The sequence below is a fragment of the Mesoplodon bidens genome (genome assembly GCF_964165515.1).
Source record: "Mesoplodon bidens genome assembly, chromosome: 3".
Lineage (NCBI taxonomy): Eukaryota > Metazoa > Chordata > Mammalia > Artiodactyla > Ziphiidae > Mesoplodon > Mesoplodon bidens.
The window spans coordinates 63,801,423-63,814,635 of record NC_138178.1 but is presented as its reverse complement, the minus strand read 5'-3'; the positions used below and the strand labels follow the sequence as shown (position 1 = coordinate 63,814,635).

Here is a 13,213-nt window from a genome sequence, read left to right as displayed (position 1 = left end):
ATGCAGGGGATACGGGTTCGTGCCCCGGTCTGGGAGGATCCCATATGCCGCGGAGCGGCTGGGCCCGTGAGCCATGGCCGCTGGGCCTGCGCGTCCGGAGCCTGTGCTCCGCAACGGGAGAGGCCACAACAGTGAGAGGCCCGCATACCGCAAAAAAAAAAAAAAAAAAAAAAAAAAGATTAGTAGCCAAATCCTATAAATCAATTAGGAAGACAAACAATCCAACAGAAAAATTTTCAAAAGCACAAACAGGCATTTGCGTTTTTCACAGAAAACACAAATGGCCCATTAAATTTATGAAAATATACTTAACCTTGTTAGTAGAAAGGGAAATGCAAATAAAAACACGAATTACCATTTCATGCCCACTGGTTTGGAAACATTTTTAAAGATTGACAAAATGTTGGCAAAATGTAACTATTAAACTGCTGTGGGACTAAAAATTAGTACACTCACTTTGAAGAACAATTTTACATAATTTGGTGAAGGTGAACATTCACATACCCTTTGACCCAGCAATTCCACTCCTGCAGACATGAACAGAATATTCCCAGAGCACTATTTAAAATAGCAATAAAAATGGAAACAACCTAAATGTCCATCACAGTAGAATGAATAAAAACTTATGGACACAGATACACCAGAAATACAGCTACACGTGGAACAACTCCTACAGAACACCTACTGTACGCTAGCAGAAGACCTCAGACCTCCCAAAAGGCAAGAAACTCCCCACGTACCTGGGTAGGGCAAAGCGGAGAGATTCCCGCACAGAGGATCGGTGCCAACCGGCACTCACCAGCCCGAGAGGCTTGTCTGCTCACCCGCCAGGGCGGTCGGTGCTGGGAGCTGGGGCTCGGGCTTCAGTCGGAGCGCAGGGAGAGGACTGGGGTTGGCGGCGTGAACACAGCCTGAAGGGGCTAATGCGCCACAGCTAGCCGGGAGGGAGTCCGGGAAAAAGTTTGGACCTGCCGAAGAGGCAAGAGACTTCTTCTTCCCTCTTTGTTTCCTGGTGCACGAGGAGAGGGGATTAAGAGCTCTGCTTGGAGCAGCTCCAGAGACGGGCGCGAGCCGCGGCTGAAAGCGCGGACCCCAGAGACGGGCGTGGGACGCTGGGGCTGCTGCCGCCGCCGCGAGGCCTGTGTGCGAGCGCAGGTCACTGTCCACGCCCCCCTTCCAGGGAGCCTGTGCAGCCCGTCACTGCCGGGGTCCCGGGATCCAGGGACGGCTTCCCTGGGAGAACGCACGGCGCGCCTCGGGCTGGTGCAACGTCACGCCGGCCTCTGCCGCTGCCGGCTCCACCCGCACTCCGTGCCCCTCCCTGCCCCCCGGCCTGAGTGAGCCAGAGTCCCCGAAGCGGCTGCTCCTTTAACCCTGTCCTGTCTGAGCGAAGAACAGACGCCCTCCGCCGACCTACACGGAGAGGTGGGGCCAAATCCAAAGCTGAGACCCGGGAGCTGTGAGAACAAAGAAGAGAAAGGGAAACCTCTCCCAGCAGCCTCAGAAGCAGCGGATTAAAGCTCCACAATCAACTTGATGTACCCTGCATCTGTGGAATACATGAATAGACAACGAATCATCCCAAATTGAGGAGCCAGGAGTCAGTGCTGTGCCTCTGAGGTGGGAGAGCCAACTTCAGGACACTGGTCCACAAGAGACCTCCCAGCTCCACATAATATCAAATGTCGAAAATCTTCCAGAGATCTCCATCTCAACACCAGCACCCAGCTTCACTCAACGACCAGCAAGCTACAGTGCTGGACACCCTATGCCAAACAACTAGCAAGACAGGAACACAACACCACCCATTAGAAGAGAGGCTGCCTAAAATCATAAAAAGTCCACAGACACCCCAAAATACACCACCAGACGTGGACCTGTCCACCAGAAAGACAAGATCCAGCCTCATCCACCAGAACACAGGCACTAGTCCCCTCCACCAGGAAGGCTACACAACCCACTGAACCAACCTTAGCCACTGGGGACAGACACCAAAAACAACGGGAACTATGAACCTGCAGCCTGCAAAAAGGAGACCCCAAACACAGTAAGATAAGCAAAATGAGAAGACAGAAAAACACACAGCAGGAGAAGGAGCAAGATAAAAACCCACCAGACCTAACAAATGAAGAGGAAATAGGCAGTCTACCTGAAAAAGAATTCAGAATAATGATAGTAAAGATGATCCAAGATTCTATTTCCAAGATCCAAAATCTTGGAAATAGAATAGACAAAATGCAGGAAACAGTTAACAAGGACCTAGAAGAACTAAAGATGAATCAAGCATCGATTAAAAACACAATAAATGAAATGAAAAATACTCTAGATGGGATCAATAGCAGAATAACTGAGGCAGAAGAACGGATAAGTGAGGTGGAAGATAAAATAGTGGAAATAACTGCTGCAGAGCAAAATAAAGAAAAAAGAATGAAAAGAACAGAGGACAGTCTCAGAGACCTTTGGGACAACATTAAACGCACCAACATTCGAATTATAGGGGTTCCAGAAGAAGAAGAGAAAAAGAAAGGGACTGAAAAAATATTTGAAGGGATTATAGTTGAAAACTTCCCTAATATAGGAAAGGAAATAGTTAATCAAGTCCAGGAGGCACAGAGAGTCCCATACAGAATAAATCCAAGGAGAAATACGCCAAGACACATATTAATCAAACTGTCAAAAATTAAACACAAAGAAATCATATTAAAAGCAGTAAGGGAAAAACAGCAAATAACACACAAGGGAATCCCCATCAGGTTAACAGCTGATCTCTCAGCAGAAACTCTACAAGCCAGAAGGGAGTGGCAGGACATAATTAAAGTGATGAAGGAGAAAAACCTGCAACCAAGACTACTCTACCCAGCAAGGATCTCATTCAGATTTGATGGAGAAATTAAAACCTTTACAGACAAGCAAAAGCTGAGAGAGTTCAGCACCACCAAACCAGCTTTACAACAAATGCTAAAGGAACTTCTCTAGGCAAGAAACACAACAGAAAGAAAATACCTACAATAACGAACCCAAAGAAATTAAGGAAATGGGAATAGGAACATACATATCAATAATTACCTTAAATGTAAATGGACTAAATGCTCCCACCAAAAGACACAGATTGGCTGAATGGATACAAAAATAAGACCCGGGGCTTCCCTGGTGGCGCAGTGGTTGAGAGTCCGCCTGCCGATGCAGGGGACACGGGTTCGTGCCCCTATCCCGGAAGATCCCACATGCCGCGGAGCGGCTGGGCCCGCGAGCCATGGCCGCGGAGCCTGTGTGTCCGGAGCCTGTGCTCCGCAACGGGAGAGGCCACAGCAGTGAGAGGCCCGCGTACAGCAAAAAAAAAAAAAAAAAAAAAAATAAGACCCATATATATGCTGTCTACAAGAGACCCACTTCAGACCTAGAGACACATACATATTGAAAGTAAGGGGATGGAAAAAGATATTCCATGCAAATGGAAATCAAAAGAAAGCTGGAGTAGCAATTCTTATATCAGACAAAATAGACTTTAAAATAAAGACTATTAGAAGAGACAAAGAAGGACACTACATAATGATCAAGGGATCAATCCAAGAAGAAGATATAACAATTGTAAATATTTATGCATCCAACATAGGAGCACCTCAATACATAAGGCAAACACTAACAGCCATAAAATGGGAAATCAACAGTAACACACTCATAGTAGGGGACTTTAACACCCCACTTTCACCAATGGACAGATCATCCAAAATGAAAATAAATAAGGAAACACAAACTTTAAATGATACATTAAACAAGATGGACTTAATTGATATATATAGGACATTCCATCCAAAAACAACAGAATGCACATTTTTCTCAAGTGCTCATGGAACATTCTCCAGGATAGATCATATCTTGGGTCACAAATCAAGCCTTGGTAATAAGAAAATTGAAATTGTATCAAGTATCTTTTCCGACCACAATGCTATGAGACTAGACATCAATTACAGGAAAAGATCTGTAAAAAATACAAACACATGGAGGCTAAACAATACACTACTTAATAACGAAGTGATCACTGAAGAAATCAAAGAGGAAATTAAAAAATACCTAGAAACAAATGACAATGGAGACACGACGACCCAAAACCTATGGGACGCAGCAAAAGCAGTTCTAAGGGGGAAGTTTATAGCAATAAAATCCCACCTGAAGAAACAGGAAACATCTCGAGTAAACAACCTGACCCTGCACCTAAAGCAATTAGAGAAAGAAGAACAAAAACCCCCCAAAGTTAGCAGAAGGGAAGAAATCATAAAGATCAGATCAGAAATAAATGAAAAAGAAATGAAGGAAATGATAGCAAAGATCAATAAAACTAAACGCTGGTTCTTTGAGAAGATAAACAAAATTGATAAACCATTAGCCAGACTCATCAAGAAAAAAAGGGAGAAGACTCAAATCAATAGAATTAAAAATGAAAAAGAAGTAACAACTGACACTGCAGAAATACAAAAGATCATGAGAGATTACTACAAGCAACTCTATGCCAATAAAATGGACAACCTGGAAGAAATGGACAAATTCTTAGAAATGCACAACCTGCCAAGACTGAATCAGGAAGAAATAGAAAATATGAATAGACCAATCACAAGCACTGAAATTGAAAATGTGATTAAAAATCTTCCAACAAACAAAAGCCCAGGACCAGATGGCTTCACAGGCGAATTCTATCAAACATTTAGAGAAGAGCTAACACCTATCCTTCTCAAACTCTTCCAAAATATAGCAGAGGGAGGAGCACTCCCAAACTCATTCTACGAGGCCACCATCACCTTGATACCAAAACCAGACAAGGATGTCACAAAGAAAGAAAACTACAGGCCAATATCACTGATGAACATAGATGCAAAAATCCTCAACAAAATACTAGCAAACAGAATCCAACAGCACGGTAGAAGGATCATACACCATGATCAAGTGGGGTTTATTCCAGGAATGCAAGGATTCTTCAATATATGCAAATCAATCAATGTGATACACCATATAAACAAATTGAAGGAGAAAAACCATATGATCATCTCAGTAGATGCAGAGAAAGCTTTTGACAAAATTCAACACCCATTTATGATAAAAACCCTGCAGAAAGTAGGCATAGAGGGAACTTTCCTCAACATAATAAAGGCCATATATGACAAACCCACAGCCCACATCATCCTCAATGGTGAAAAACTGAAACCATTTCCACTAAGATCAGGAACAAGACAAGGCTGCCCACTCTCACCACTCTTATTCAATTTAGTTTTGGAAGTTTTAGCCACAGGAATCAGAGAAGAAAAGGAAATAAAAGGAATCCAAATTGGAAAAGAAGAAGTAAAGCTGTCACTGTTTCCAGATGACATGATACTATACATAGAGAATCCTAAAGATGCTACCGGAAAACTACTAGAGCTAATCAATGAATTTGGTAAAGTAGCAGGATACAAAATTAATGCACAGAAATCTCTGGCATTCCTGTACACTAATGATGAAAAATCTGAAAGTGAAATCAAGAAAACACTCCCATTTACCATTGCAACAAAAAGATTAAAATATCTAGGAATAAACCTACCTAAGGAGACAAAAGACCTGTATGCAGAAAATTATAAGACACTGATGAAGGAAATTAAAGATGATACAAATAGATGGAGAGATATACCATGCTCCTGGATTGGAAGAATCAATATTGTGAAAATGACTCTACTACCCAAAGCAATCTACAGATTCAATGCAATCCCTATCAAACTACCACTGGCATTTTTCACAGAACTAGAACAAAAAATTTCAAAATTCGTTTGGAAAAACAAAAGACCCTAAATAGCCAAAGCAATCTTGAGAACGAAAAACGGAGCTGGAGGAATCAGGCTCCCTGACTTCAGACTATACTACAAAGCTACAGTAATCAAGACAGTGTGGTACTGGCACAAAAACAGAAAGATAGATCAATGGAACAGGATAGAAAGCCCAGAGATAAACCCACGCACATATGGTCAACTTATCTTTGATAAAGGAGGCAGGAATGTACAGTGGAGAAAGGACAGCCTCTTCAATAAGTGGTGCTGGGAAAACTGGACAGGGACATGTAAAAGTATGAGATTAGATCACTCCCTAACACCATACACAAAAATAAGCTCAAAATGGATTAAAGACCTAAACGTAAGGCCAGAAACTATCAAACTCTTAGAGGAAAACATAGGCAGAACACTCTATGACATAAATCACAGCAAGATCCTTTTGGACCCACCTCCTAGAGAAATGGAAATAAAAACAAAGATAAACAAATGGGACCTAATGAAACTTCAAAGCTTTTGCACAGCAAAGGAAACCATAAACAAGACCAAAAGACAACCCTCAGAATGGGAGAAAATATTTGCAAATGAAGCAACTGACAAAAGATTCATCTCCAAAATTTATAAGCAGCTCATGCAGCTCAATAGCAAAAAAACAAACAACCCAATCCAAAAATGGGCAGAAGACTTAAATAGGCATTTCTCCAAAGAAGATATACAGACTGCCAACAAACACATGAAAGAATGCTCAACATCATTGATCATTAGAGAAATGCAAATCAAAACTACAATGAGATATCATCTCACACCAGTCAGAATGGCCATCATCAAGAAATCTAGAAACAATAAATGCTGGAGAGGGTGTGGAGAAAAGGGAACGCTCTTGCACTGCTGGTGGGAATGTGAATTGGTACAGCCACTATGGAGAACGGTATGGAGGTTCCTTAAAAAACTAAAAATAGAACTACCATATGACCCAGCAATCCCATTACTAGGCATATACCCTGAGAAAACCATAATTCAAAAAGAGACATGTACCAAAATGTTCATTGCAGCTCTATTCACAATAGCCCGGAGATGGAAACAGCCTAAGTGTCCATCATCGGATGAATGGATAAAGAAGATGTGGCACATATATACAATGGAATATTACTCAGCTATAAAAAGAAACGAAACTGAGCTATTTGTAATGAGGTGGATAGACCTAGAGTCTGTCATACAGAGTGAAGTAAGTCAGAAAGAGAAAGACAAATACCGTATGCTAACACATATATATGGAATTTAAGAAAAAAAAATGTCATGAAGAACCTAGGGGTAAAACAGGAATAAAGACACAGACCTACTTGAGAATGGACTTGAGGATATGGGGAGGGGGAAGGGTAAGCTGTGACAAAGCGAGAGAGAGGCATGGACATATATACAGTACCAAACGTAAGGTAGATAAGATAGTGGGAAGCAGCCGCATAGCACAGGGAGATCAGCTCGGTGCTTGGTGACCGCCTGGAGGGGTGGGATAGGGAGGGTGGGAGGGAGGGAGATGCAAGAGGGAAGGGATGTGGGAACAGATGTATATGTATGACTGATTCACTTTGTTATAAAGCAGAAACTAATAAAAAAAGAATAAAAAATAGAAAAGAGGGGATAATAAAAAAAAAAGCTTAAGCTCGTCTCTTTCTGTCACTTGGGACCTCATGTATGGAGAAGTGAAAATAAATTATGTGGAGTTTATGTAAAAAAAACAAACACACAAAACAAAACAAAAACTATAGCTCCATGAAACATGGATCTTATTTTCTAAAGATGACCATCACAATATATCCCATCCTACATGTTCTTCTCTCCTTCTTAGATGCCAGTGATTTGAATACTAGATTTTTTTTTTATAGTCCCCTGGGTCCCTGGGGTTCTGTTCACCTTTTTTTTTCCAGTTTATTTTCTCTCTGCTGTCCAGATTGGGTAATTTCTAGTGTTGTATTTTCTAGTTCATGGATTCTTTCTTCTGTCCCCCTCCGTTTTGCTGTTGAGCACATTCACCAAGTTTTTTATTTGGTTATTGAATTTTTCAGTTCCAAAATGTCCATTTGGTTCTTCTTTATAACATATTTCTTTGCTGAGACTTTCTCGTTTTTCATTTGTTTCAAGTATGTTTGCAGTTGCTTACTGAAGCATTGTATGATGGCTGCTTTTAAATCTTCATCAGATAATTCTAACATCTCTGACATCTTGAGTTTGGCATCTATTTCTTTCTTTTTTCCTTCAGTGTGAGGTCTTCTTGGCTATTGGTATGACAAGTAATTTTCTACCCAAACCTGGGTATTTTAGCTATTATGTCATGAGACTCTGGATCTTATTTAAATGTTTTGTCTTAGCTGGCTTCCTCTGACACTGGTCCAGCAGAGGAAGGGAGGTGCTACCTCATTATGGCAAGGCAGGGTTTGACATCCAGGTTCCCCACTCAGCCTCCATATTAGTCATCTCAGGCTTCCATAACTAAACACCACAGACTGGGTGGCTTAAATGACAGAAATTTATTGTCTCACATTCTGGAGGCTGGAAAGTCCAAGATCAAGATGTTGGCATTTGCTTTCTAGTGAGACCTCTCTCCTTGGCTTGCAGTTGGCCACCTATTCCCTCTGTCCTCATATGGCCTTTTCTCTGTGCACTTGCATCCCACGTGTCTCTTCCTTTTCTTATCAGGACATCTATTGGATTAGGACCTCACCCTTATGACCTCGTTTAACCTTAATTACCCCCTTAACAGCCCTATCTCCAAACATTGTATCATCAGGGGTTACAGCTTTAACTTATGAATGGGGGAGGGTACAATTCAGTTCATAACAGCCTCCACTGACTCTTGAGTCGGGGGTATTATGTGTTATTTCTGGGAGGGCATGGGAATTCTGGCTCCCATTACACCTCCCTGGCTGTGAGGAGTAGGTCTGTCTCCTACTGCCCCCTGTATTTATGACCTCTACTTACACTATACTATTCAGGATAGTAGTAACCTCTGGAGTGGTGAGAGCAGATATGATTTGGGAAGAGATATAGAAGGCTCCAAGGAATTGGATGTGTTTTATTTTCTAGTTGGGAAATAAGTATATTGGTATTAATTATACTATTATTATTTAAACTTGTACATATATGTTATATAAGGCATATTCTTTTGTATATATGATATATTCCACAATTCAAAAAATAAAAAGATAGAAAAACCCAGCCACAACAAAACAGAAATATGGTCTCTGTACTTAGAATATTTATAACCTAGCCGAGGTCCTGAGAAATAACAATCTACCATCTGTGGTATTAAGCATTATCTATGTGCCAGGCATTATACTAAGCACTTCATAAACATCATCTTACTTATTCCACACAACTCTCCTAGGAGGTAGATATTAATCCATTTCACAGATGAGGAAGCTCAGGCTCAAAGAGGTCAGAATCACAGAGATGGAATTCAAGCCCAGGCCAGTCTGCAGAGCCCATACTCTTCAGCCCCTTAGCCCCCTGAATGAGGTTAAAACTAATTAATATCATTCATCCCAGTTGTCATGTGCCACACACCTGCCACAGCTAATAAAATCTCACAGAGAACATTAGACTCCAGCAAGACAGATAATGTCTCTTGAGAGAACATTGTGGACAAGGTGACTACTAGTGGTGGCTCTACCAAAACTAGCCCAGGTTATGACCTGGAGTGGGTCAGGATCTGCCCAGGTGAGCAGGGGTAGGGACTAGCCAGGCAGGCAAAAGCTGTTGCTGAGGCCTGTCAAACCATATGGGCAGGGCCTTGAAAGTTTGCAGAATTGGGAGGAAGGGGAGCCATAGATGGAGAACAATGAAAGGCATCTCACCTGCTCTTTCAAATGGAGGGATCCCAACAGTGGGGCAGGAGCAGTTGGAGCTGGAGGGATGGAATGGTGCCTGAAGGATGAAAGTGCTAAAGATCAGAGCTAGTAATTGAGGCAGGAGCCAGGCATATGGCCACAGACAGACCCAGACATAGTGTGGCCTACCCTGTCCCACTGCTTTCTCTGTGGCATAGAAGGGAGGTCACAGAAATTGAGAGATGATTGTTTAGGTATATTAGCCATGAACTGTGGCCCTGTTGGGGAGCTCCATGTCCTTTCCTATGCAGCCTGCCCAACATGTTGGTAGCAAAGACCTGCCTGTCCACTGGGGTGAGGGAAGAGGCTGAGCCACAGTCATGAGCCCACATGGTCACTGTTCATGAGAACGGTGCCTAAGGCCAAACAAGATAGGATTTTCCAGGGACTGTCAACCCCCACTATAAGGCCATGGGCTCTGGGATGGGGACCCTGGCAGGACTGCAGCTCAAAGTCAAGCTTGGAATGTTGTACACCCCAGATTCAGACTGAGATCCTAGTAGCTGAGCACTTGCCTAGGATGAGGGAAGCATGGTCAGTCACACCTGGGTACCCTTTTGGACATTAAACACAGAGAAGTTAGGAGCAAACCAGAAGGAGTGGCAAGGGGCCCACACCTTCCTCCTTAGAGCTGCTGAAAGGGCAGCTCTCCTTAGCACCAGTACATCCTGGGGATGGGAAAGGGCACTCAGTTCACAGCTAGTGGCTTATAACCTGCTCTGGCTGTACTAGTTGGGCCAAATAGATAGTACTTTAGGAATTTGATTATTATGACATAGTCTTCTTTTTCTCTCATAATACTTATTAACTTAAAATTTCTAATGTTCATGTGTCCATATCAGCTTTTTTGGGGTTAGTATTTATATGACATTGCTTTCTAACCTTCAACTTTAACTTTTCTGTGTCCTTCTATTTAAAGTGAGCCTTTTGTAAACAGCAGAGTTAGATATTGTTTTTTACCTAGTCTGATAATCCTTGTCTTTTAAATGACATATTTATACTATTCACATTAATTGTAATTACTGGCATAGTTGGGTTTACCTTGCTATTTGTTTTCTATTTTCCTTTGTACTTTTATTCCTCCCTTTTGATTTTCTTTTGGGTTAATCAAGTTTTTAAATTTTTATTATTTCATTTTGCTCTACTATTAGCTTTTTAATTCCATCTTATTTTATTATGATTTTAGTGATCATCCTGGATATTACAATATGCATCCTTGATTTATGTCAATTTATTTTAAATTAGTATTTTTATAGTTAGTACTTAATGCAAATACCTTAGAACTGTTAATTCCCATCTTTGGTGCTATTGCTGACATATATTTACTTTTATGTTAAAAATCTTATGAGATATTATTCTTTTTAAGTTGGTTTTTATTTATTTTTAAAATTAGTTAATTAATTTACTGGCTGTGCAGTGTGTGGAATCTTAGTTCCCAACCAAGATTGAACCTGGGCCCTTGGCAGTGAGAGCATGGAGTCCTAACCACTGGACCACCAAGGAATTCTCTATTTTTGTTTTAAATAGTCAATATTCATTTATAATTATATACATTTTTGTCTTTTGCTATGCCTTTCATTCCTTCCTGCAGTTCCCTCAGGGATCATTTTCCTTCAGCCAGAAGAACTCCCTTAAGAATTTCCTGTAGTGCTGATGTGTACTAGTGACAAACCAAATTCTTTGAATTTTTGTCCACTTGAACACTTTTATTTTGTCTTCATTTTTGAAGGATATTTTTCTGGGCATAGCATCTAGATTGGTAGGGTTTTTTTCTTTTAGCATTTTAATGATGTCATTTCATTGTCTTCTGGCTTCCATAATCAGCCATCAGTACTGTTAACTGATAACTAACTCTCTCTCTCTCCCTCTCCTTCTTTCTTTAAAAACATGGTTGCTGGGCTTCCCTGGTGGCGCACTGGTTGAGAGTCCGCCTGCCAATGCAGGGGACGTGGGTTCGTGCCCTGGTCCGGGAAGATCCCACGTGCCACAGAGTGGCTAGGCCCGTGAGCCATGGCCGCTGAGCCTGAGCATCCGGAGCCTGTGCTCCGCAATGGGAGAGGCCACAACAGTGAGAGGCCCACGTACTGCAAAAAATATATATATATATGGTTGCTTTTAGGATTTTCTGCTTTGTCTTTGATTTTCAGCAATTTACCTATGATAGGCCTAGGTGTAGTTTTCTTTATACTTATCCTTCTTGGAGCTCACTGATATTCCTGAATCTGTGGCTTGATGCCTTTCATCATATTTGGAAAATTGTCAGTCATTATTTATTCAAGTATTTGAGCATGTCCCGCATATCTCTTCTGCTCAGCTCTGTTTATTCCTCAATTCTTTTTCACTCTTGCTTCAATCTGGATAAGTTCTATTGATTGGTCACTAATCTTGTCTTCTGCTGTATACAGTCTCCTGTTAAACCCATTCAGTGAGTTCTTAATTTCAGATATTGTATTTTGCAGAAAAGTATGCCAATTTTTTTCATTCTTATAGATTCAAGTTTTCTGTTTAAATACTCAAGCTTTTCACCCATTTTGTCCATCTTTTGCTCTATCTCTTTAACATATTATTCTTACTTATTTTAAAACATTTGTTTGAGATGTCACCTCCTGCTTGGTCTAGCTTCCTGCATCTCAGTTTGGAAAATGGTCTCAGGAAGAAAAGTGGGTAAGTATGGGGCTCACCTTGTGTGCCCTCCATCTGCCAAAGATCATAGCCCTGCTTTGCCTGCTGTCTAGTCCCTGCAAACTGTTGTCACATATATTTTGCTCACATTCATAGTTGTTTACCATGGAAGATTCCATCTAAAACCAATGACCCTACCATGACTAGAAGTTCCTCCCTTAGGGATTTGAGAGGTTGAGGCTAAGTTGAAAGGGTGCATGTCAGAGAGGCCATGAAGCTGTCTGGACTCTGAGGTCATGCCCAGCAAGCTAAGAGATTAAGAGGTAGAAACAATGAGTTTGAAGAAGCTGTGAGGAAGAGAACAGCTGAACATATGGTGTGGGGGCGGGGAGGGGGCTGTGTAAGAGAAGGGGACAGACTGTGAAGGAGATCAGGGAGTGCCACAGAACCATCCATGATGCCCTGTTGTCCTGACTCCATAGGGCCCTGAATCCAGTGCCACACTCCATCCCCAGGGTCCATGTAGCAGAGAGAGCAGAGTAGCAGGCAGTAGCAGGGGGCCTGGAGTGCCAAGCCTTAGGGCTCCAGTGGGCCACAGAGGCCTCTGCAGATGACTGGAAGAGGGAGCAAGGAAGCAAGAACAGCCTTTGGGCCTGAGTCTCCCAGCCAGAGGGGCCATGTGGCCCCTGGGAGGAGGATGGGGCAGCTCTCTTGGAACTACCTTCCAAAGAGGAAGCCAGTATCCCATGTCTACCAGGCGCAATGGGGCCCTCACTACTGTCCTCATTTATTTGCATCTTTTTGCATGTCATTTGTCATTTGCATGGGGTCTCATTTTATGTCAAATTCACAGTCTCTGCTTATTCCTCCCTATTTGGGTGTAGGGAAAAGTGGACCTTCAGCTAAATCCCCCTTGGG

The 13,213-nt window shown here is 42.0% G+C and overlaps 1 protein-coding gene across 10 annotated transcripts in view; it reads right to left on the bottom strand.

Moving 5' to 3' along the window:
• The window catches only part of PPCDC (phosphopantothenoylcysteine decarboxylase), a 121,845-nt gene that overhangs the window by 53,218 nt on the left and 55,414 nt on the right, over nucleotides 1-13,213 (bottom strand). For 2 of the 10 annotated variants that reach the window (XR_014015288.1, XR_014015289.1), the window contains one exon: nucleotides 9,692-9,710. The exons of 6 other annotated variants lie outside the window; for them this stretch is intronic. The gene's annotated coding sequence lies outside the window, so the exon portion shown is untranslated. Of the gene's footprint in view, nucleotides 1-1,051; nucleotides 1,458-9,638; nucleotides 9,711-13,213 lie in introns of those variants that run through there. 2 more of the 10 variants (XR_014015286.1, XR_014015287.1) reach the window with 2 other exon arrangements.